Below are 21,023 nucleotides of genomic sequence, written 5' to 3'. Positions count from 1 at the left end.
GGGCGAGCGTGGATGAGAGTCCTCCCGGTGCCGCCCCCAACTCATACTTACCTGGCAGGGGAGATACTATGATCATGAAGGTAGTTCTCCCAGGGTGAGGCTTTGTCATTGCACTCCGATCAGGCTGACCTCTGCGAACTCCCCAAATGTGGGAATCTCGACTGCAAAATTTCTGGTAGTGGGGGACTGCGTACGCGCTTTCCCCTGTTAGACTGTCAAATACAATTGACTGGACTGTAGACGTGCGTCACCAGTGAGAAAAGACTCCCGTGTGTTTTTCGCCATGCTGATAATGCTCCGTGAGCGCGACGTTCGGGAGTAGCGCCCTAATCGCAGCAGAATCTCAGTTGGGGTACATTCCCTGGCTCGTTTGTTAGCTCGCTCGTTCGTTCGTTTGTTGGTTCGTTCGTTCAAAGAAATACCTTTAAACGTTCTGAAAAAAAGCCCATATTTCCTTCCAGCTAACGTTCAAGGGGACAGGCTGATCCAGCGTCATGCTCGCCAAGAACCGTATTCTACTTTCTAGCCCAATCGCTTTGAATGGCCAAGGCAGTGAGGGGCCTCCAGTCAGCCAGCATCGTTTACGTTTCAACTTCTTTACCTCGTTCAGACAACGTTTGTCGATCGGCACGGGAACGGGAAGTCGACACGTTTAACGACGAAACCCTGTGTTTGGTGGGTCCGGCGGGCGATAGGGGCGACTGTTAGGCACTGTGGCGCGCAGTGACTCTTGTTTCTCTTCAGACCGTACAAATCTTTCGCCTTTTACTAAAGATTTCCGTGGGGAGGAACAGCAAGAGTCATTTCCAATTTTTAGAGGTTCTGCGTAGGCAGAGCTGACCGACCTGTGAAAAAGATTTCAAGGGTTCCGGCGAGAACCCGGGTCGGAACCCGAGGCGGGTCGTGCCCTGTCGTTCCGCAGACCTCCGCACGAGTCGTGCCGGAGCGCCGGCGGCTCAGAGCCCGGGACGGGTCGTGCCCTGTCGTTGCGCGGAACCCCGCACCAGATGTGTTTGATGCATCATGGAAGCGGACTTTCCCGTGACCGGGACGGGCTCTCCGCCTGCCCCGGCAGTTGCTCGGTTCAGCTTGAAACAACGACAGCTGTGTAGCGGTCAAGGCCCTTCCAGGTGCGAAAGCTCAGGAGCACCGTCATCACGACATCGCTGTGTCGGGATTGGCTCGGTGCTCTGTTTTCCTTAAGGGCTATCGCTTCTCGGCCTTTTGGCTAAGATCAAGTGTAGTATCTGTTCTTATCTGTTTAATATCTGATACGTCCCCCATGTGGGGGACCATATATTAAATTGATTTTTGAAACTGGGAGATGGAACAGGGGCTTGCTCCGTCCACTCCACGCATCGACCCGGTATTGCAGTATCTCTGGGAACGGTGCATTCCCTACCAAAATGTTGACGAGAAAACCCACTGTTCCTCAGACTCCGTTCCCTAGCCAGCGCCCCACTCTCAAGATCGTGTACCGAGTCCGCATCGCGGACACGGGAGCCGGGAAAGCAGGTTGCTGCGTCCTCTCCAGCATCGACCTGGTTGTGTTTCAAGGCACTGCCCGTTCCCTACAACAGTGTGAAGCACAACGGCAGGCGGCCGACCTGTCGTGCCCAACACCCGTCGGCCGCACGAGACTTCCTCGGGGAGGACTACACCCTGGCTTAAAACGGGGCGAGCGTGGATGAGAGTCCTCCCGGTGCCGCCCCCAACTCATACTTACCTGGCAGGGGAGATACTATGATCATGAAGGTAGTTCTCCCAGGGTGAGGCTTTGTCATTGCACTCCGATCAGGCTGACCTCTGCGAATTCCCCAAATGTGGGAATCTCGACTGCAAAATTTCTGGTAGTGGGGGACTGCGTACGCGCTTTCCCCTGTTAGACTGTCAAATACAATTGACTGGACTGTAGACGTGCGTCACCAGTGAGAAAAGACTCCCGTGTGTGTTTCGCCATGCTGATAATGCTCCGTGAGCGCGACGTTCGGGAGTAGCGCCCTAATCGCAGCAGAATCTCAGTTGGGGTACATTCCCTGGCTCGTTTGTTAGCTCGCTCGTTCGTTCGTTTGTTCGTTCGTTCGTTCAAAGAAATACCTTTAAACGTTCTGAAAAAAAGCCCATATTTCCTTCCAGCTAACGTTCAAGGGGACAGGCTGATCCAGCGTCATGCTCGCCAAGAACCGTATTCTACTTTCTAGCCCAATCGCTTTGAATGGCCAAGGCAGTGAGGGGCCTCCAGTCAGCCAGCATCGTTTACGTTTCAACTTCTTTACCTCGTTCAGACAACGTTTGTCGATTGGCACGGGAACGGGAAGTCGACACGTTTAACGACGAAACCCTGTGTTTGGTGGGTCCGGCGGGCGATAGGGGCGACTGTTAGGCACTGTGGCGCGCAGTCACTCTTGTTTCTCTTCAGACCGTACAAATCTTTCGCCTTTTACTAAAGATTTCTGTGGGGAGGAACAGCAAGAGTCATTTCCAATTTTTAGAGGTTCTGCGTAGGCAGAGCTGGCCGACCTGTGAAAAAGATTTCAAGGGTTCCGGCGAGAACCCGGGTCGGAACCCGAGGCGGGTCGTGCCCTGTCGTTCCGCAGACCTCCGCACGAGTCGTGCCGGAGCGCCGGCGGCTCAGAGCCCGGGACGGGTCGTGCCCTGTCGTTGCGCGGAACCCCGCACCAGATGTGTTTGATGCATCATGGGAGCGGACTTTCCCGTGACCGGGACGGGCTCTCCGCCTGCCCCGGCAGTTGCTCGGTTCAGCTTGAAACAACGACAGCTGTGTAGCGGTCAAGGCCCTTCCAGGTGCGAAAGCTCAGGAGCACCGTCATCACGACATCGCTGTGTCGGGATTGGCTCGGTGCTCTGTTTTCCTTAAGGGCTATCGCTTCTCGGCCTTTTGGCTAAGATCAAGTGTAGTATCTGTTCTTATCAGTTTAATATCTGATACGTCCCCCATGTGGGGGACCATATATTAAATTGATTTTTGAAACTGGGAGATGGAACAGGGGCTTGCTCCGTCCACTCCACGCATCCACCCGGTATTGCAGTATCTCTGGGAACGGTGCATTCCCTACTAAAATGTTGACGAGAAAACCCACTGTTCCTCAGACTCCGTTCCCTAGCCAGCGCCCCACTCTCAAGATCGTGTACCGAGTCCGCATCGCGGACACGGGAGCCGGGAAAGCAGGTTGCTGCGTCCTCTCCAGCATCGACCTGGTTGTGTTTCAAGGCACTGCCCGTTTCCTACAACAGTGTGAAGCACAACGGCAGGCGGCCGACCTGTCGTGCCCAACACCCGTCGGCCGCACGAGACTTCCTCGGGGAGGACTACACCCTGGCTTAAAACGGGGCGAGCGTGGATGAGAGTCCTCCCGGTGCCGCCCCCAACTCATACTTACCTGGCAGGGGAGATACTATGATCATGAAGGTAGTTCTCCCAGGGTGAGACTTTGTCATTGCACTCCGATCAGGCTGACCTCTGCGAATTCCCCAAATGTGGGAATCTCGACTGCAAAATTTCTGGTAGTGGGGGACTGCGTACGCGCTTTCCCCTGTTAGACTGTCAAATACAATTGACTGGACTGTAGACGTGCGTCACCAGTGAGAAAAGACTCCCGTGTGTGTTTCGCCATGCTGATAATGCTCCGTGAGCGCGACGTTCGGGAGTAGCGCCCTAATCGCAGCAGAATCTCAGTTGGGGTACATTCCCTGGCTCGTTTGTTAGCTCGCTCGTTCGTTCGTTCAAAGAAATACCTTTAAACGTTCTGAAAAAAAGCCCATATTTCCTTCCAGCTAACGTTCAAGGGGACAGGCTGATCCAGCGTCATGCTCGCCAAGAACCGTATTCTACTTTCTAGCCCAATCGCTTTGAATGGCCAAGGCAGTGAGGGGCCTCCAGTCAGCCAGCATCGTTTACGTTTCAACTTCTTTACCTCGTTCAGACAACGTTTGTCGATCGGCACGGGAACGGGAAGTCGACACGTTTAACGACGAAACCCTGTGTTTGGTGGGTCCGGCGGGCGATAGTGGCGACTGTTAGGCACTGTGGCGCGCAGTCACTCTTGTTTCTCTTCAGACCGTACAAATCTTTCGCCTTTTACTAAAGATTTCCGTGGGGAGGAACAGCAAGAGTCATTTCCAATTTTTAGAGGTTCTGCGTAGGCAGAGCTGACCGACCTGTGAAAAAGATTTCAAGGGTTCCGGCGAGAACCCGGGTCGGAACCCGAGGCGGGTTGTGCCCTGTCGTTCCGCAGACCTCCGCACGAGTCGTGCCGGAGCGCCGGCGGCTCAGAGCCCGGGACGGGTCGTGCCCTGTCGTTGCGCGGAACCCCGCACCAGATGTGTTTGATGCATCATGGGAGCGGACTTTCCCGTGACCGGGACGGGCTCTCCGCCTGCCCCGGCAGTTGCTCGGTTCAGCTTGAAACAACGACAGCTGTGTAGCGGTCAAGGCCCTTCCAGGTGCGAAAGCTCAGGAGCACCGTCATCACGACATCGCTGTGTCGGGATTGGCTCGGTGCTCTGTTTTCCTCAAGGGCTATCGCTTCTCGGCCTTTTGGCTAAGATCAAGTGTAGTATCTGTTCTTATCAGTTTAATATCTGATACGTCCCCCATGTGGGGGACCATATATTAAATTGATTTTTGAAACTGGGAGATGGAACAGGGGCTTGCTCCGTCCACTCCACGCATCGACCCGGTATTGCAGTATCTCTGGGAACGGTGCATTCCCTACCAAAATGTTGACAAGAAAACCCACTGTTCCTCAGACTCCGTTCCCTAGCCAGCGCCCCACTCTCAAGATCGTGTACCGAGTCCGCATCGCGGACACGGGAGCCGGGAAAGCAGGTTGCTGCGTCCTCTCCAGCATCGACCTGGTTGTGTTTCAAGGCACTGCCCGTTCCCTACAACAGTGTGAAGCACAACGGCAGGCGGCCGACCTGTCGTGCCCAACACCCGTCGGCCGCACGAGACTTCCTCGGGGAGGACTACACCCTGGCTTAAAACGGGGCGAGCGTGGATGAGAGTCCTCCCGGTGCCGCCCCCAACTCATACTTACCTGGCAGGGGAGATACTATGATCATGAAGGTAGTTCTCCCAGGGTGAGGCTTTGTCATTGCACTCCGATCAGGCTGACCTCTGCGAATTCCCCAAATGTGGGAATCTCGACTGCAAAATTTCTGGTAGTGGGGGACTGCGTACGCGCTTTCCCCTGTTAGACTGTCAAATACAATTGACTGGACTGTAGACGTGCGTCACCAGTGAGAAAAGACTCCCGTGTGTGTTTCGCCATGCTGATAATGCTCCGTGAGCGCGACGTTCGGGAGTAGCGCCCTAATCGCAGCAGAATCTCAGTTGGGGTACATTCCCTGGCTCGTTTGTTAGCTCGCTCGTTCGTTCGTTCGTTCGTTCAAAGAAATACCTTTAAACGTTCTGAAAAAAAGCCCATATTTCCTTCCAGCTAACGTTCAAGGGGACAGGCTGATCCAGCGTCATGCTCGCCAAGAACCGTATTCTACTTTCTAGCCCAATCGCTTTGAATGGCCAAGGCAGTGAGGGGCCTCCAGTCAGCCAGCATCGTTTACGTTTCAACTTCTTTACCTCGTTCAGACAACGTTTGTCGATCGGCACGGGAACGGGAAGTCGACACGTTTAACGACGAAACCCTGTGTTTGGTGGGTCCGGCGGGCGATAGGGGCGACTGTTAGGCACTGTGGCGCGCAGTCACTCTTGTTTCTCTTCAGACCGTACAAATCTTTCGCCTTTTACTAAAGATTTCCGTGGGGAGGAACAGCAAGAGTCATTTCCAATTTTTAGAGGTTCTGCGTAGGCAGAGCTGACCGACCTGTGAAAAAGATTTCAAGGGTTCCGGCGAGAACCCGGGTCGGAACCCGAGGCGGGTCGTGCCCTGTCGTTCCGCAGACCTCCGCACGAGTCGTGCCGGAGCGCCGGCGGCTCAGAGCCCGGGACGGGTCGTGCCCTGTCGTTGCGCGGAACCCCGCACCAGATGTGTTTGATGCATCATGGGAGCGGACTTTCCCGTGACCGGGACGGGCTCTCCGCCTGCCCCGGCAGTTGCTCGGTTCAGCTTGAAACAACGACAGCTGTGTAGCGGTCAAGGCCCTTCCAGGTGCGAAAGCTCAGGAGCACCGTCATCACGACATCGCTGTGTCGGGATTGGCTCGGTGCTCTGTTTTCCTCAAGGGCTATCGCTTCTCGGCCTTTTGGCTAAGATCAAGTGTAGTATCTGTTCTTATCAGTTTAATATCTGATACATCCCCCATGTGGGGGACCATATATTAAATTGATTTTTGAAACTGGGAGATGGAACAGGGGCTTGCTCCGTTCACTCTACGCATCGACCCGGTATTGCAGTATCTCTGGGAACGGTGCATTCCCTACCAAAATGTTGACGAGAAAACCCACTGTTCCTCAGACTCCGTTCCCTAGCCAGCGCCCCACTCTCAAGATCATGTACCGAGTCCGCATCGCGGACACGGGAGCCGGGAAAGCAGGTTGCTGCGTCCTCTCCAGCATCGACCTGGTTGTGTTTCAAGGCACTGCCCGTTCCCTACAACAGTGTGAAGCACAACGGCAGGCGGCCGACCTGTCGTGCCCAACACCCGTCGGCCGCACGAGACTTCCTCGGGGAGGACTACACCCTGGCTTAAAACGGGGCGAGCGTGGATGAGAGTCCTCCCGGTGCCGCCCCCAACTCATACTTACCTGGCAGGGGAGATACTATGATCATGAAGGTAGTTCTCCCAGGGTGAGGCTTTGTCATTGCACTCCGATCAGGCTGACCTCTGCGAATTCCCCAAATGTGGGAATCTCGACTGCAAAATTTCTGGTAGTGGGGGACTGCGTACGCGCTTTCCCCTGTTAGACTGTCAAATACAATTGACTGGACTGTAGACGTGCGTCACCAGTGAGAAAAGACTCCCGTGTGTGTTTCGCCATGCTGATAATGCTCCGTGAGCGCGACGTTCGGGAGTAGCGCCCTAATCGCAGCAGAATCTCAGTTGGGGTACATTCCCTGGCTCGTTTGTTAGCTCGCTCGTTCGTTCGTTCGTTTGTTCGTTCGTTCGTTCAAAGAAATACCTTTAAACGTTCTGAAAAAAAGCCCATATTTCCTTCCAGCTAACGTTCAAGGGGACAGGCTGATCCAGCGTCATGCTCGCCAAGAACCGTATTCTACTTTCTAGCCCAATCGCTTTGAATGGCCAAGGCAGTGAGGGGCCTCCAGTCAGCCAGCATCGTTTACGTTTCAACTTCTTTACCTCGTTCAGACAACGTTTGTCGATTGGCACGGGAACGGGAAGTCGACACGTTTAACGACGAAACCCTGTGTTTGGTGGGTCCGGCGGGCGATAGGGGCGACTGTTAGGCACTGTGGCGCGCAGTCACTCTTGTTTCTCTTCAGACCGTACAAATCTTTCGCCTTTTACTAAAGATTTCCGTGGGGAGGAACAGCAAGAGTCATTTCCAATTTTTAGAGGTTCTGCGTAGGCAGAGCTGACCGACCTGTGAAAAAGATTTCAAGGGTTCCGGCGAGAACCCGGGTCGGAACCCGAGGCGGGTCGTGCCCTGTCGTTCCGCAGACCTCCGCACGAGTCGTGCCGGAGCGCCGGCGGCTCAGAGCCCGGGACGGGTCGTGCCCTGTCGTTGCGCGGAACCCCGCACCAGATGTGTTTGATGCATCATGGGAGCGGACTTTCCCGTGACCGGGACGGGCTCTCCGCCTGCCCCGGCAGTTGCTCGGTTCAGCTTGAAACAACGACAGCTGTGTAGCGGTCAAGGCCCTTCCAGGTGCGAAAGCTCAGGAGCACCGTCATCACGACATCGCTGTGTCGGGATTGGCTCGGTGCTCTGTTTTCCTTAAGGGCTATCGCTTCTCGGCCTTTTGGCTAAGATCAAGTGTAGTATCTGTTCTTATCAGTTTAATATCTGATACGTCCCCCATGTGGGGGACCATATATTAAATTGATTTTTGAAACTGGGAGATGGAACAGGGGCTTGCTCCGTCCACTCAACGCATCGACCCGGTATTGCAGTATCTCTGGGAACGGTGCATTCCCTACTAAAATGTTGACGAGAAAACCCACTGTTCCTCAGACTCCGTTCCCTAGCCAGCGCCCCACTCTCAAGATCGTGTACCGAGTCCGCATCGCGGACACGGGAGCCGGGAAAGCAGGTTGCTGCGTCCTCTCCAGCATCGACCTGGTTGTGTTTCAAGGCACTGCCCGTTTCCTACAACAGTGTGAAGCACAACGGCAGGCGGCCGACCTGTCGTGCCCAACACCCGTCGGCCGCACGAGACTTCCTCGGGGAGGACTACACCCTGGCTTAAAACGGGGCGAGCGTGGATGAGAGTCCTCCCGGTGCCGCCCCCAACTCATACTTACCTGGCAAGGGAGATACTATGATCATGAAGGTAGTTCTCCCAGGGTGAGACTTTGTCATTGCACTCCGATCAGGCTGACCTCTGCGAATTCCCCAAATGTGGGAATCTCGACTGCAAAATTTCTGGTAGTGGGGGACTGCGTACGCGCTTTCCCCTGTTAGACTGTCAAATACAATTGACTGGACTGTAGACGTGCGTCACCAGTGAGAAAAGACTCCCGTGTGTGTTTCGCCATGCTGATAATGCTCCGTGAGCGCGACGTTCGGGAGTAGCGCCCTAATCGCAGCAGAATCTCAGTTGGGGTACATTCCCTGGCTCGTTTGTTAGCTCGCTCGTTCGTTCGTTTGTTCGTTCGTTCGTTCAAAGAAATACCTTTAAACGTTCTGAAAAAAAGCCCATATTTCCTTCCAGCTAACGTTCAAGGGGACAGGCTGATCCAGCGTCATGCTCGCCAAGAACCGTATTCTACTTTCTAGCCCAATCGCTTTGAATGGCCAAGGCAGTGAGGGGCCTCCAGTCAGCCAGCATCGTTTACGTTTCAACTTCTTTACCTCGTTCAGACAACGTTTGTCGATCGGCACGGGAACGGGAAGTCGACACGTTTAACGACGAAACCCTGTGTTTGGTGGGTCCGGCGGGCGATAGGGGCGACTGTTAGGCACTGTGGCGCGCAGTCACTCTTGTTTCTCTTCAGACCGTACAAATCTTTCGCCTTTTACTAAAGATTTCCGTGGGGAGGAACAGCAAGAGTCATTTCCAATTTTTAGAGGTTCTGCGTAGGCAGAGCTGACCGACCTGTGAAAAAGATTTCAAGGGTTCCGGCGAGAACCCGGGTCGGAACCCGAGGCGGGTCGTGCCCTGTCGTTCCGCAGACCTCCGCACGAGTCGTGCCGGAGCGCCGGCGGCTCAGAGCCCGGGACGGGTCGTGCCCTGTCGTTGCGCGGAACCCCGCACCAGATGTGTTTGATGCATCATGGGAGCGGACTTTCCCGTGACCGGGACGGGCTCTCCGCCTGCCCCGGCAGTTGCTCGGTTCAGCTTGAAACAACGACAGCTGTGTAGCGGTCAAGGCCCTTCCAGGTGCGAAAGCTCAGGAGCACCGTCATCACGACATCGCTGTGTCGGGATTGGCTCGGTGCTCTGTTTTCCTCAAGGGCTATCGCTTCTCGGCCTTTTGGCTAAGATCAAGTGTAGTATCTGTTCTTATCAGTTTAATATCTGATACGTCCCCCATGTGGGGGACCATATATTAAATTGATTTTTGAAACTGGGAGATGGAACAGGGGCTTGCTCCGTTCACTCCACGCATCGACCCGGTATTGCAGTATCTCTGGGAACGGTGCATTCCCTACCAAAATGTTGACGAGAAAACCCACTGTTCCTCAGACTCCGTTCCCTAGCCAGCGCCCCACTCTCAAGATCGTGTACCGAGTCCGCATCGCGGACACGGGAGCCGGGAAAGCAGGTTGCTGCGTCCTCTCCAGCATCGACCTGGTTGTGTTTCAAGGCACTGCCCGTTCCCTACAACAGTGTGAAGCACAACGGCAGGCGGCCGACCTGTCGTGCCCAACACCCGTCGGCCGCACGAGACTTCCTCGGGGAGGACTACACCCTGGCTTAAAACGGGGCGAGCGTGGATGAGAGTCCTCCCGGTGCCGCCCCCAACTCATACTTACCTGGCAGGGGAGATACTATGATCATGAAGGTAGTTCTCCCAGGGTGAGGCTTTGTCATTGCACTCCGATCAGGCTGACCTCTGCGAATTCCCCAAATGTGGGAATCTCGACTGCAAAATTTCTGGTAGTGGGGGACTGCGTACGCGCTTTCCCCTGTTAGACTGTCAAATACAATTGACTGGACTGTAGACGTGCGTCACCAGTGAGAAAAGACTCCCGTGTGTGTTTCGCCATGCTGATAATGCTCCGTGAGCGCGACGTTCGGGAGTAGCGCCCTAATCGCAGCAGAATCTCAGTTGGGGTACATTCCCTGGCTCGTTTGTTAGCTCGCTCGTTCGTTCGTTTGTTCGTTCGTTCGTTCAAAGAAATACCTTTAAACGTTCTGAAAAAAAGCCCATATTTCCTTCCAGCTAACGTTCAAGGGGACAGGCTGATCCAGCGTCATGCTCGCCAAGAACCGTATTCTACTTTCTAGCCCAATCGCTTTGAATGGCCAAGGCAGTGAGGGGCCTCCAGTCAGCCAGCATCGTTTACGTTTCAACTTCTTTACCTCGTTCAGACAACGTTTGTCGATCGGCACGGGAACGGGAAGTCGACACGTTTAACGACGAAACCCTGTGTTTGGTGGGTCCGGCGGGCGATAGGGGCGACTGTTAGGCACTGTGGCGCGCAGTCACTCTTGTTTCTCTTCAGACCGTACAAATCTTTCGCCTTTTACTAAAGATTTCCGTGGGGAGGAACAGCAAGAGTCATTTCCAATTTTTAGAGGTTCTGCGTAGGCAGAGCTGACCGACCTGTGAAAAAGATTTCAAGGGTTCCGGCGAGAACCCGGGTCGGAACCCGAGGCGGGTCGTGCCCTGTCGTTCCGCAGACCTCCGCACGAGTCGTGCCGGAGCGCCGGCGGCTCAGAGCCCGGGACGGGTCGTGCCCTGTCGTTGCGCGGAACCCCGCACCAGATGTGTTTGATGCATCATGGGAGCGGACTTTCCCGTGACCGGGACGGGCTCTCCGCCTGCCCCGGCAGTTGCTCGGTTCAGCTTGAAACAACGACAGCTGTGTAGCGGTCAAGGCCCTTCCAGGTGCGAAAGCTCAGGAGCACCGTCATCACGACATCGCTGTGTCGGGATTGGCTCGGTGCTCTGTTTTCCTCAAGGGCTATCGCTTCTCGGCCTTTTGGCTAAGATCAAGTGTAGTATCTGTTCTTATCTGTTTAATATCTGATACGTCCCCCATGTGGGGGACCATATATTAAATTGATTTTTGAAACTGGGAGATGGAACAGGGGCTTGCTCCGTCCACTCCACGCATCGACCCGGTATTGCAGTATCTCTGGGAACGGTGCATTCCCTACCAAAATGTTGACGAGAAAACCCACTGTTCCTCAGACTCCGTTCCCTAGCCAGCGCCCCACTCTCAAGATCGTGTACCGAGTCCACATCGCGGACACGGGAGCCGGGAAAGCAGGTTGCTGCGTCCTCTCCAGCATCGACCTGGTTGTGTTTCAAGGCACTGCCCGTTCCCTACAACAGTGTGAAGCACAACGGCAGGCGGCCGACCTGTCGTGCCCAACACCCGTCGGCCGCACGAGACTTCCTCGGGGAGGACTACACCCTGGCTTAAAACGGGGCGAGCGTGGATGAGAGTCCTCCCGGTGCCGCCCCCAACTCATACTTACCTGGCAGGGGAGATACTATGATCATGAAGGTAGTTCTCCCAGGGTGAGGCTTTGGCCCAATCCCATTTCTCTCACTCGGCCCTGAGGACCCTCCAGTGAGGTCCCTCGAAGAGGAGTGCCCTCCGCGAGTGAAGTGCAAAGCGGAAAAGGTTTGGACAAGACTTGCAAGGTTCCACCCCTGTCCAGGAGATGGCGGTAATATTAATTGGCTGTAGACCTCAGTGACGTATTGGTCTACGTCACATGTAAACAACTCGAGTCTCAACTCGTAGTGTGTCAGTTGGAGAGTTCGTGCAATGTTAAAAATGCCCGCTACTGCTGTGTTATTACCGATTGCCTGAAAGCTCATCATCTTTTCCGTGTCTCCAATAAACGGAGGAGAAATGTGCTATACTGAAGACAGCTTCGGCGCTATGTAGTGCTGATTCATCTTTACAAGGTACGTACACTCATTAAAAAAATGACCCGTTCGGTCAAATACAGTAAAAGTTAACATACAATGCACGTTCACATAATACCTTATGTTTGTGGAGACATAAATGTCAATCTACTTATTAGTATCTTAATGCCATTTTATGACATATAGTAGGGGTCTTTAGTGTGTGACATGATGAAAAGTAAACAAACACAAGAACAGTCCACCTGACCCTTAAGCTGACATAATATCGTCACCAAACTTCCCTGTACGACCCAAAAACCTTGGTTCATAAGGAATTTAATTCAAAAGAGTTGTCATTGGATATAAAAAAGCTCATTTCAACATGTTTTCATGATGCTTACATCATCTATGCCCACATTTATGTCTAAATTGTCTGTTATCTATTGTGTTCCAGAGTGGCTGTCCCATAAGCGTGGACAGGTTGGACAGGAATGTTCCCATCCTGTGCTTATGGTTCGATGTGAAGTCAAAACTCATTCAGGACTTAAGGTTGAGCAAGAAGGTCATGTGGGCCCTGCAGGAGCTGCTAAAGAGGGAACAGGGCCATGGCTGGAGGGCCTATACTGGCTGGCCCACGGTCTGTCCTACCGTGTGGTGTCACGGGTCTTCAGGGTTCCCAGGTCCACGATACACAGAATTGTCCACAGTTAATATGGAATAAATTGCCCAAAAGCCATGTTTTAGGCTTTGGAAGTCAGACCCACATTTGCATTCCGTGCTTTTCTGCATTACTATTCAATAAACATCTTTATTTTGAGTAACACCTTGGTGGTTTATTTCATAATGATGTGAGATACTGTGTGTGAACTATGTGACTGTTGGACAGAAAACAACTACAAATCACTCCAGTTTAAATAATAGTTTACTTTCAGAAAAACAAAATCACATTGGGCCGAAATACATAATAGTAAATAAATAATATGTCACAAATTGTAACAAAAATATACCAATACTTCCATAAAGCTGGAAAACACAAACTGGAACTTCATTGAGTTCTTAATAAAATAAAATATTTTCCTTTTATAAAACAAAGGGAAACATTGCAGGGATGTCACTGTTCTGGAAATTTGTCCACGAGCTTCCCAAAAAGGACGGGAACCGCTCAGTTTTGGCCACAGTTTCCTCGAGCCTTTTCCTCACTCCGGCAGACTCCGCTTTCAAAAAGTCAAGGAGTGTATCGTGCTTCCTTTTTTTTCTGGGTGATTTGGGGTTTGGCGCCGGATTAGAAGATGCCAACGACGTGCCCGTCGGTGTGGATGGCGTGGTAGCTGTGATGGTGGCCAGCTCTTCCACGGGACGTTCTACATTGGCCTTTAGGTTGGGTGGAAAAAACAAGAATTACTTAATGCTTGTGTATTGCACAAAAACAACTGTGTATAGGATGCTCAACAAGTTGATGTGAGAAATTATAGGATGTGTTCTGGATAATTATTTGATAGTGAATAGATACACAAATTTGACATGTTATTCTTATGGCTGTAAGAGCCTTCTATTGGCCAGCATCACATATGCTTTAGAATTGTCTCCACATTTGGACAACATTTTGAAAAGGTAATTAGTTTACTTAATATGTGTTTACAGAGAAGGCAGTGGACTGTGTGATAGTAATTTGTTTCAACTGTATTTCCACGTGAAATTCGGAGACATTACTCATAATGCATGATGAAAACTAATGCATTCTGATCTCACATGAAATAATCATATTGTAAATAAAACACGACACCCGAAATTGTGTGCAGTAAACAAGCGCGTATGTCCAGAACGTTATTCTGACTATGCTCCTTTAGCGACTGGCCATGTACATGTAAAAACACGACTCGTTTAAGATACAAACAGGGATGGGCTGAACCGTGATTTTCTGCAGTTATCCTACTTTTGAGTTTGTAGCGTGAAGATTATTTTTTGGCAGCTCCCTTGGTAGATTTGTGCACTTCGTAAAGTAGCGATTTTGCAATGTTCATGTTTTAACGCGAAAATACGATTTTCTATTGCATTTACGTCCAACTAAGATATCTCAATACTTTTTGTTGCAAATACATGCGTAGTTGTGGAAAACTACTTACATTTGTGCGGTTCCTTTCCGGGCATGTTTGTTGATATTGAGAATTCGCAAAGCCTTCTGGGTAGTCACTTCGCTGCCAAGGGAGGTCGAGAGCCCCCTCGGTCTTGAAGTGGCTACGACATGGTTTGAGGGCACTTCTGCCTCGGTCTTGAGAGTATCGGGACACACCCCATTTTCACGTGAACGCGCAAACCGAGTGACTAGGGCACATAGCGAGTGAAAGTGCGAAGAATGGGACTCAGCCTTTGTCATTGCACTCCGATCAGGCTGACCTCTGCGAATTCCCCAAATGTGGGAATCTCGACTGCAAAATTTCTGGTAGTGGGGGACTGCGTACGCGCTTTCCCCTGTTAGACTGTCAAATACAATTGACTGGACTGTAGACGTGCGTCACCAGTGAGAAAAGACTCCCGTGTGTGTTTCGCCATGCTGATAATGCTCCGTGAGCGCGACGTTCGGGAGTAGCGCCCTAATCGCAGCAGAATCTCAGTTGGGGTACATTCCCTGGCTCGTTTGTTAGCTCGCTCGTTCGTTCGTTTGTTCGTTCGTTCGTTCAAAGAAATACCTTTAAACGTTCTGAAAAAAAGCCCATATTTCCTTCCAGCTAACGTTCAAGGGGACAGGCTGATCCAGCGTCATGCTCGCCAAGAACCGTATTCTACTTTCTAGCCCAATCGCTTTGAATGGCCAAGGCAGTGAGGGGCCTCCAGTCAGCCAGCATCGTTTACGTTTCAACTTCTTTACCTCGTTCAGACAACGTTTGTCGATTGGCACGGGAACGGGAAGTCGACACGTTTAACGACGAAACCCTGTGTTTGGTGGGTCCGGCGGGCGATAGGGGCGACTGTTAGGCACTGTGGCGCGCAGTCACTCTTGTTTCTCTTCAGACCGTACAAATCTTTCGCCTTTTACTAAAGATTTCCGTGGGGAGGAACAGCAAGAGTCATTTCCAATTTTTAGAGGTTCTGCGTAGGCAGAGCTGACCGACCTGTGAAAAAGATTTCAAGGGTTCCGGCGAGAACCCGGGTCGGAACCCGAGGCGGGTCGTGCCCTGTCGTTCCGCAGACCTCCGCACGAGTCGTGCCGGAGCGCCGGCGGCTCAGAGCCCGGGACGGGTCGTGCCCTGTCGTTGCGCGGAACCCCGCACCAGATGTGTTTGATGCATCATGGGAGCGGACTTTCCCGTGACCGGGACGGGCTCTCCGCCTGCCCCGGCAGTTGCTCGGTTCAGCTTGAAACAACGACAGCTGTGTAGCGGTCAAGGCCCTTCCAGGTGCGAAAGCTCAGGAGCACCGTCATCACGACATCGCTGTGTCGGGATTGGCTCGGTGCTCTGTTTTCCTTAAGGGCTATCGCTTCTCGGCCTTTTGGCTAAGATCAAGTGTAGTATCTGTTCTTATCAGTTTAATATCTGATACGTCCCCCATGTGGGGGACCATATATTAAATTGATTTTTGAAACTGGGAGATGGAACAGGGGCTTGCTCCGTCCACTCCACGCATCGACCCGGTATTGCAGTATCTCTGGGAACGGTGCATTCCCTACTAAAATGTTGACGAGAAAACCCACTGTTCCTCAGACTCCGTTCCCTAGCCAGCGCCCCACTCTCAAGATCGTGTACCGAGTCCGCATCGCGGACACGGGAGCCGGGAAAGCAGGTTGCTGCGTCCTCTCCAGCATCGACCTGGTTGTGTTTCAAGGCACTGCCCGTTTCCTACAACAGTGTGAAGCACAACGGCAGGCGGCCGACCTGTCGTGCCCAACACCCGTCGGCCGCACGAGACTTCCTCGGGGAGGACTACACCCTGGCTTAAAACGGGGCGAGCGTGGATGAGAGTCCTCCCGGTGCCGCCCCCAACTCATACTTACCTGGCAGGGGAGATACTATGATCATGAAGGTAGTTCTCCCAGGGTGAGACTTTGTCATTGCACTCCGATCAGGCTGACCTCTGCGAATTCCCCAAATGTGGGAATCTCGACTGCAAAATTTCTGGTAGTGGGGGACTGCGTACGCGCTTTCCCCTGTTAGACTGTCAAATACAATTGACTGGACTGTAGACGTGCGTCACCAGTGAGAAAAGACTCCCGTGTGTGTTTCGCCATGCTGATAATGCTCCGTGAGCGCGACGTTCGGGAGTAGCGCCCTAATCGCAGCAGAATCTCAGTTGGGGTACATTCCCTGGCTCGTTTGTTAGCTCGCTCGTTCGTTCGTTTGTTCGTTCGTTCGTTCAAAGAAATACCTTTAAACGTTCTGAAAAAAAGCCCATATTTCCTTCCAGCTAACGTTCAAGGGGACAGGCTGATCCAGCGTCATGCTCGCCAAGAACCGTATTCTACTTTCTAGCCCAATCGCTTTGAATGGCCAAGGCAGTGAGGGGCCTCCAGTCAGCCAGCATCGTTTACGTTTCAACTTCTTTACCTCGTTCAGACAACGTTTGTCGATCGGCACGGGAACGGGAAGTCGACACGTTTAACGACGAAACCCTGTGTTTGGTGGGTCCGGCGGGCGATAGGGGCGACTGTTAGGCACTGTGGCGCGCAGTCACTCTTGTTTCTCTTCAGACCGTACAAATCTTTCGCCTTTTACTAAAGATTTCCGTGGGGAGGAACAGCAAGAGTCATTTCCAATTTTTAGAGGTTCTGCGTAGGCAGAGCTGACCGACCTGTGAAAAAGATTTCAAGGGTTCCGGCGAGAACCCGGGTCGGAACCCGAGGCGGGTCGTGCCCTGTCGTTCCGCAGACCTCCGCACGAGTCGTGCCGGAGCGCCGGCGGCTCAGAGCCCGGGACGGGTCGTGCCCTGTCGTTGCGCGGAACCCCGCACCAGATGTGTTTGATGCATCATGGGAGCGGACTTTCCCGTGACCGGGACGGGCTCTCCGCCTGCCCCGGCAGTTGCTCGGTTCAGCTTGAAACAACGACAGCTGTGTAGCGGTCAAGGCCCTTCCAGGTGCGAAAGCTCAGGAGCACCGTCATCACGACATCGCTGTGTCGGGATTGGCTCGGTGCTCTGTTTTCCTCAAGGGCTATCGCTTCTCGGCCTTTTGGCTAAGATGTGATCGCCTCTGTCAGGTCTGGGGTCTTTGTCTAGTGGCACTGGTCTCGCTCTGTTGTCAGAGGTGTATGGCGTTAGTGTGCATTGTGCCCCTGCTGTGGTATTTACTTGTTCTGATTTTTTTCCAGGAATGTAGAGCTGCTGGTGGTGTGATCTGCCATGTCTGGGTCCCTTTCTGGCATGCGGAGGCACCATGGTGTGCGCTTTCTTCTCAAAGATTTGGGGACTGAAATGGGGAAGATATCCAGGTTGGATTTTTCCAGGAAGTTCATTCAAAAATGTTTGAACTTCAGGGCTGAGGACTTGAACTGCATCATTACCCTGCCATTCTACAAAGGATTTGATGTGAGTTTCGTCTCGGCTGTGGTTCTTCGTGAATTTTGGGACCGTTTTGATAAAGTGAGACCCCAGTTTTCTGCTTTTACTGTTGAAAGGCTGACTGACAATGCTGCCAAGACAGTGATTGTCAGGATGTTTAATGAGACAGTAGATGTGGATGATATTTGTTTTTGGCTGGGGAGATATTGCACGGTGAAGGGCCGGGCTGTGAAGGTGCGAGATGTGGATGGTGTCTGGAATTGTGCCTGGAGGGTTCCCGTTCAACAGTGGCAGGACCCCCAGGGCTTCCAGGGCCTGAAACATCTCCCGTCTATGATAGTCCTGGGGGAGAACCGTGGCTACATTCACTACCAAGGCCAACCCAAGCTCTGCCACAAATGCGGCGAGCATGGGCACCTGGCTGAGGTGTGTGACCGTGTTTTTTGTGGTAAATGTAGAGTACTTGGGCATTCTTTTGAGGAATGCACAAATTCCAGAAAGTGCAATCTCTGTGGGGAGGCTGGCCACCTCTACAGAAACTGCCCTCGTTCTTTTGCCAACATGTTGAAAGCTGGACAGGATGGTTCCAAAGGAAATGGGAAGAATAATGACAATGGAATGCTTAATGGAGATGTACTGGCCAAACAATTCGAAAATTCAAATCTCCCTCCAAGACCTGCTATTGGCCAGGTGGGGCCTAGGGGTGTGGAAACAGGGGAGGGGCAACTTCCATATTCGAATCTCCCTCCAACATCTCCTGTTGGTCACGAGCGGCCTGGGGGTGGGGAAATTAGTGCGGTCCCGGTTGCATCCATGGGTGTCCCCCCAGTGCCGGCCTTGGAGGGGAGGGGTTCCGGTGGGATCAGGCTGAAAGTGGCGGGGAAACCAGGCCCAAAGGTTGAGGTCTCGGTGGGTGACTGGTCACTGCAAGAAATGCCCATGATGGAGTCGTCTGACGGCGGCTCGGTAGGGGCTTGGGAAGGAGATGGCCTGTTTCCTTGTGGTCAGGTGGACGAGGGACTGGCCCCCGACCGGTCCTCTGGCCCCCCCTCTGACCCAGGCGAAACGGGTTGGCCTAGGACTGCTGACGGCGAGTCTGGGGATTCCAGAGGACACGTGGAGGTGGAAGCTGGTCACGAGGGAGCGGAAGGCGTGGACGAATGGACCCGACGGGAACGCACGCAGAGCTGGCAGCGGGTCGCTGGTCAACCGGCGGAGAGTTTGCGGGCCCCGCTGACGGACTACGTCCCGGCGACGCTCGACGAGCCTGATTTGGTTAACGCATCGAGGGGCCACAAACGGAAGCACATCAATGGCGAGGGCGACGAGTCCAACGTGAGCGACAGCGGGTCCAACGCCGAGGTGGAAGTGGGAGACGATGGATCGTTGGAAGCGGACGAGATGGCGGCAGCGTTGGAGGCGGAGCTTGGTGACTTTGTATGAGATGCGATTCCTTTGTGTGTTCGGTGAATGTACTGTACTGGGGCGGGGCTTTTCTTTGTTCCCCAGTCATGCGTCTTTTTCATGGGCCTCGAACTGTCGGACTTGTTTTTGTTGTGGGTCAAGTATGGGGGTATTGGATGAGGGGGAGGGTAAAATAAAGGATTTCTATTCTTGTCGGGGGGGGGCCCTCTTGGGGGGTTTAACTGCGCTCCTGCACATTGTTGATGATAGAGAAATGTGACTTTTGTTTTTAACAGTTGCTCTGTGGATTTTGTGTAAATCTGTATTTGATTATGCTCCATATTGGGGTACTGTGAATGTGCTGTTTTGAGTGACAATAAATTTTGTTCAAAACAAACAAAAATCTGTTCTTATCAGTTTAATATCTGATACGTCCCCCATGTGGGGGACCATATATTAAATTGATTTTTGAAACTGGGAGATGGAACAGGAGCTTGCCCCGTTCACTCCACGCATCGACCCGGTATTGCAGTATCTCTGGGAACGGTGCATTCCCTACCAAAATGTTGACGAGAAAACCCACTGTTCCTCAGACTCCGTTCCCTAGCCAGCGCCCCACTCTCAAGATCGTGTACCGAGTCCGCATCGCGGACACGGGAGCCGGGAAAGCAGGTTGCTGCGTCCTCTCCAGCATCGACCTGGTTGTGTTTCAAGGCACTGCCCGTTCCCTACAACAGTGTGAAGCACAACGGCAGGCGGCCGACCTGTCGTGCCCAACACCCGTCGGCCGCACGAGACTTCCTCGGGGAGGACTACACCCTGGCTTAAAACGGGGCGAGCGTGGATGAGAGTCCTCCCGGTGCCGCCCCCAACTCATACTTACCTGGCAGGGGAGATACTATGATCATGAAGGTAGTTCTCCCAGGGTGAGGCTTTGTCATTGCACTCCGATCAGGCTGACCTCTGCGAATTCCCCAAATGTGGGAATCTCGACTGCAAAATTTCTGGTAGTGGGGGACTGCGTACGCGCTTTCCCCTGTTAGACTGTCAAATACAATTGACTGGACTGTAGACGTGCGTCACCAGTGAGAAAAGACTCCCGTGTGTGTTTCGCCATGCTGATAATGCTCCGTGAGCGCGACGTTCGGGAGTAGCGCCCTAATCGCAGCAGAATCTCAGTTGGGGTACATTCCCTGGCTCGTTTGTTAGCTCGCTCGTTCGTTCGTTCGTTTGTTCGTTCGTTCGTTCAAAGAAATACCTTTAAACGTTCTGAAAAAAAGCCCATATTTCCTTCCAGCTAACGTTCAAGGGGACAGGCTGATCCAGCGTCATGCTCGCCAAGAACCGTATTCTACTTTCTAGCCCAATCGCTTTGAATGGCCAAGGCAGTGAGGGGCCTCCAGTCAGCCAGCATCGTTTACGTTTCAACTTCTTTACCTCGTTCAGACAACGTTTGTCGATTGGCACGGGAACGGGAAGTCGACACGTTTAACGACGAAACCCTGTGTTTGGTGGGTCCGGCGGGCGATAGGGGCGACTGTTAGGCACTGTGGCGCGCAGTCACTCTTGTTTCTCTTCAGACCGTACAAATCTTTCGCCTTTTACTAAAGATTTCCGTGGGGAGGAACAGCAAGAGTCATTTCCAATTTTTAGAGGTTCTGCGTAGGCAGAGCTGACCGACCTGTGAAAAAGATTTCAAGGGTTCCGGCGAGAACCCGGGTCGGAACCCGAGGCGGGTCGTGCCCTGTCGTTCCGCAGACCTCCGCACGAGTCGTGCCGGAGCGCCGGCGGCTCAGAGCCCGGGACGGGTCGTGCCCTGTCGTTGCGCGGAACCCCGCACCAGATGTGTTTGATGCATCATGGGAGCGGACTTTCCCGTGACCGGGACGGGCTCTCCGCCTGCCCCGGCAGTTGCTCGGTTCAGCTTGAAACAACGACAGCTGTGTAGCGGTCAAGGCCCTTCCAGGTGCGAAAGCTCAGGAGCACCGTCA

At 53.0% G+C, this 21,023-nt stretch overlaps 27 non-coding genes and 2 pseudogenes across 27 annotated transcripts; all 29 read left to right on the top strand.

Moving 5' to 3' along the window:
• Positions 1 to 43: 43 nt before the first annotated feature.
• Positions 44 to 207, top strand: LOC148358316 (U1 spliceosomal RNA). Its single transcript, XR_015851644.1, has one exon. It is a non-coding gene; the product is annotated as a U1 spliceosomal RNA (small nuclear RNA).
• A 517-nt stretch (positions 208 to 724) lies between these two features.
• Positions 725 to 838, top strand: LOC148358315 (U5 spliceosomal RNA). The gene has a single exon (XR_015851681.1). It is a non-coding gene; the product is annotated as a U5 spliceosomal RNA (small nuclear RNA).
• A 370-nt stretch (positions 839 to 1,208) lies between these two features.
• On the top strand, positions 1,209 to 1,400 carry LOC148358314 (U2 spliceosomal RNA). Its single transcript, XR_015851881.1, has one exon. It is a non-coding gene; the product is annotated as a U2 spliceosomal RNA (small nuclear RNA).
• A 318-nt stretch (positions 1,401 to 1,718) lies between these two features.
• LOC148358313 (U1 spliceosomal RNA) lies at positions 1,719 to 1,882 on the top strand. Its single transcript, XR_015851632.1, has one exon. It is a non-coding gene; the product is annotated as a U1 spliceosomal RNA (small nuclear RNA).
• A 517-nt stretch (positions 1,883 to 2,399) lies between these two features.
• On the top strand, positions 2,400 to 2,513 carry LOC148358312 (U5 spliceosomal RNA). The gene has a single exon (XR_015851785.1). It is a non-coding gene; the product is annotated as a U5 spliceosomal RNA (small nuclear RNA).
• Positions 2,514 to 2,883: 370 nt separating this feature from the next.
• Positions 2,884 to 3,075, top strand: LOC148358311 (U2 spliceosomal RNA). Its single transcript, XR_015851863.1, has one exon. It is a non-coding gene; the product is annotated as a U2 spliceosomal RNA (small nuclear RNA).
• Positions 3,076 to 3,393: 318 nt separating this feature from the next.
• LOC148358310 (U1 spliceosomal RNA) lies at positions 3,394 to 3,557 on the top strand. Its single transcript, XR_015851660.1, has one exon. It is a non-coding gene; the product is annotated as a U1 spliceosomal RNA (small nuclear RNA).
• Positions 3,558 to 4,058: 501 nt separating this feature from the next.
• Positions 4,059 to 4,172, top strand: LOC148358309 (U5 spliceosomal RNA). The gene has a single exon (XR_015851760.1). It is a non-coding gene; the product is annotated as a U5 spliceosomal RNA (small nuclear RNA).
• A 370-nt stretch (positions 4,173 to 4,542) lies between these two features.
• Positions 4,543 to 4,734, top strand: LOC148358308 (U2 spliceosomal RNA). Its single transcript, XR_015851826.1, has one exon. It is a non-coding gene; the product is annotated as a U2 spliceosomal RNA (small nuclear RNA).
• Positions 4,735 to 5,052: 318 nt separating this feature from the next.
• LOC148358307 (U1 spliceosomal RNA) lies at positions 5,053 to 5,216 on the top strand. The gene has a single exon (XR_015851631.1). It is a non-coding gene; the product is annotated as a U1 spliceosomal RNA (small nuclear RNA).
• A 509-nt stretch (positions 5,217 to 5,725) lies between these two features.
• On the top strand, positions 5,726 to 5,839 carry LOC148358306 (U5 spliceosomal RNA). The gene has a single exon (XR_015851759.1). It is a non-coding gene; the product is annotated as a U5 spliceosomal RNA (small nuclear RNA).
• A 370-nt stretch (positions 5,840 to 6,209) lies between these two features.
• On the top strand, positions 6,210 to 6,401 carry LOC148358305 (U2 spliceosomal RNA). Its single transcript, XR_015851887.1, has one exon. It is a non-coding gene; the product is annotated as a U2 spliceosomal RNA (small nuclear RNA).
• Positions 6,402 to 6,719: 318 nt separating this feature from the next.
• Positions 6,720 to 6,883, top strand: LOC148358304 (U1 spliceosomal RNA). The gene has a single exon (XR_015851630.1). It is a non-coding gene; the product is annotated as a U1 spliceosomal RNA (small nuclear RNA).
• A 521-nt stretch (positions 6,884 to 7,404) lies between these two features.
• On the top strand, positions 7,405 to 7,518 carry LOC148358303 (U5 spliceosomal RNA). The gene has a single exon (XR_015851758.1). It is a non-coding gene; the product is annotated as a U5 spliceosomal RNA (small nuclear RNA).
• Positions 7,519 to 7,888: 370 nt separating this feature from the next.
• LOC148358302 (U2 spliceosomal RNA) lies at positions 7,889 to 8,080 on the top strand. Its single transcript, XR_015851883.1, has one exon. It is a non-coding gene; the product is annotated as a U2 spliceosomal RNA (small nuclear RNA).
• Positions 8,081 to 8,398: 318 nt separating this feature from the next.
• On the top strand, positions 8,399 to 8,562 carry LOC148358301 (U1 spliceosomal RNA). The gene has a single exon (XR_015851671.1). It is a non-coding gene; the product is annotated as a U1 spliceosomal RNA (small nuclear RNA).
• A 517-nt stretch (positions 8,563 to 9,079) lies between these two features.
• LOC148358300 (U5 spliceosomal RNA) lies at positions 9,080 to 9,193 on the top strand. Its single transcript, XR_015851757.1, has one exon. It is a non-coding gene; the product is annotated as a U5 spliceosomal RNA (small nuclear RNA).
• A 370-nt stretch (positions 9,194 to 9,563) lies between these two features.
• On the top strand, positions 9,564 to 9,755 carry LOC148358299 (U2 spliceosomal RNA). Its single transcript, XR_015851837.1, has one exon. It is a non-coding gene; the product is annotated as a U2 spliceosomal RNA (small nuclear RNA).
• Positions 9,756 to 10,073: 318 nt separating this feature from the next.
• On the top strand, positions 10,074 to 10,237 carry LOC148358298 (U1 spliceosomal RNA). Its single transcript, XR_015851629.1, has one exon. It is a non-coding gene; the product is annotated as a U1 spliceosomal RNA (small nuclear RNA).
• Positions 10,238 to 10,754: 517 nt separating this feature from the next.
• Positions 10,755 to 10,868, top strand: LOC148358297 (U5 spliceosomal RNA). Its single transcript, XR_015851756.1, has one exon. It is a non-coding gene; the product is annotated as a U5 spliceosomal RNA (small nuclear RNA).
• A 370-nt stretch (positions 10,869 to 11,238) lies between these two features.
• On the top strand, positions 11,239 to 11,430 carry LOC148358296 (U2 spliceosomal RNA). Its single transcript, XR_015851880.1, has one exon. It is a non-coding gene; the product is annotated as a U2 spliceosomal RNA (small nuclear RNA).
• A 3,032-nt stretch (positions 11,431 to 14,462) lies between these two features.
• On the top strand, positions 14,463 to 14,607 carry LOC148358295 (U1 spliceosomal RNA; annotated as a pseudogene).
• Positions 14,608 to 15,124: 517 nt separating this feature from the next.
• On the top strand, positions 15,125 to 15,238 carry LOC148358294 (U5 spliceosomal RNA). Its single transcript, XR_015851755.1, has one exon. It is a non-coding gene; the product is annotated as a U5 spliceosomal RNA (small nuclear RNA).
• Positions 15,239 to 15,608: 370 nt separating this feature from the next.
• On the top strand, positions 15,609 to 15,800 carry LOC148358293 (U2 spliceosomal RNA). Its single transcript, XR_015851825.1, has one exon. It is a non-coding gene; the product is annotated as a U2 spliceosomal RNA (small nuclear RNA).
• A 318-nt stretch (positions 15,801 to 16,118) lies between these two features.
• On the top strand, positions 16,119 to 16,282 carry LOC148358292 (U1 spliceosomal RNA). The gene has a single exon (XR_015851659.1). It is a non-coding gene; the product is annotated as a U1 spliceosomal RNA (small nuclear RNA).
• A 517-nt stretch (positions 16,283 to 16,799) lies between these two features.
• On the top strand, positions 16,800 to 16,913 carry LOC148358291 (U5 spliceosomal RNA). The gene has a single exon (XR_015851754.1). It is a non-coding gene; the product is annotated as a U5 spliceosomal RNA (small nuclear RNA).
• Positions 16,914 to 19,408: 2,495 nt separating this feature from the next.
• LOC148358290 (U2 spliceosomal RNA) lies at positions 19,409 to 19,589 on the top strand (annotated as a pseudogene).
• A 318-nt stretch (positions 19,590 to 19,907) lies between these two features.
• Positions 19,908 to 20,071, top strand: LOC148358289 (U1 spliceosomal RNA). The gene has a single exon (XR_015851628.1). It is a non-coding gene; the product is annotated as a U1 spliceosomal RNA (small nuclear RNA).
• A 521-nt stretch (positions 20,072 to 20,592) lies between these two features.
• On the top strand, positions 20,593 to 20,706 carry LOC148358288 (U5 spliceosomal RNA). The gene has a single exon (XR_015851752.1). It is a non-coding gene; the product is annotated as a U5 spliceosomal RNA (small nuclear RNA).
• The last annotated feature ends 317 nt before the right edge of the window (positions 20,707 to 21,023 follow it).

This window comes from Urocampus carinirostris, chromosome 10 (assembly GCF_059441175.1).
Source record: "Urocampus carinirostris isolate Australia breed hairy pipefish chromosome 10, RoL_Ucar_1.0, whole genome shotgun sequence".
In the NCBI taxonomy this organism is placed as follows: Eukaryota; Metazoa; Chordata; class Actinopteri; order Syngnathiformes; family Syngnathidae; genus Urocampus; species Urocampus carinirostris.
The sequence above is the reverse complement of the archived record's forward strand: the minus strand, read 5'-3'. Positions and strand labels throughout refer to the sequence as shown.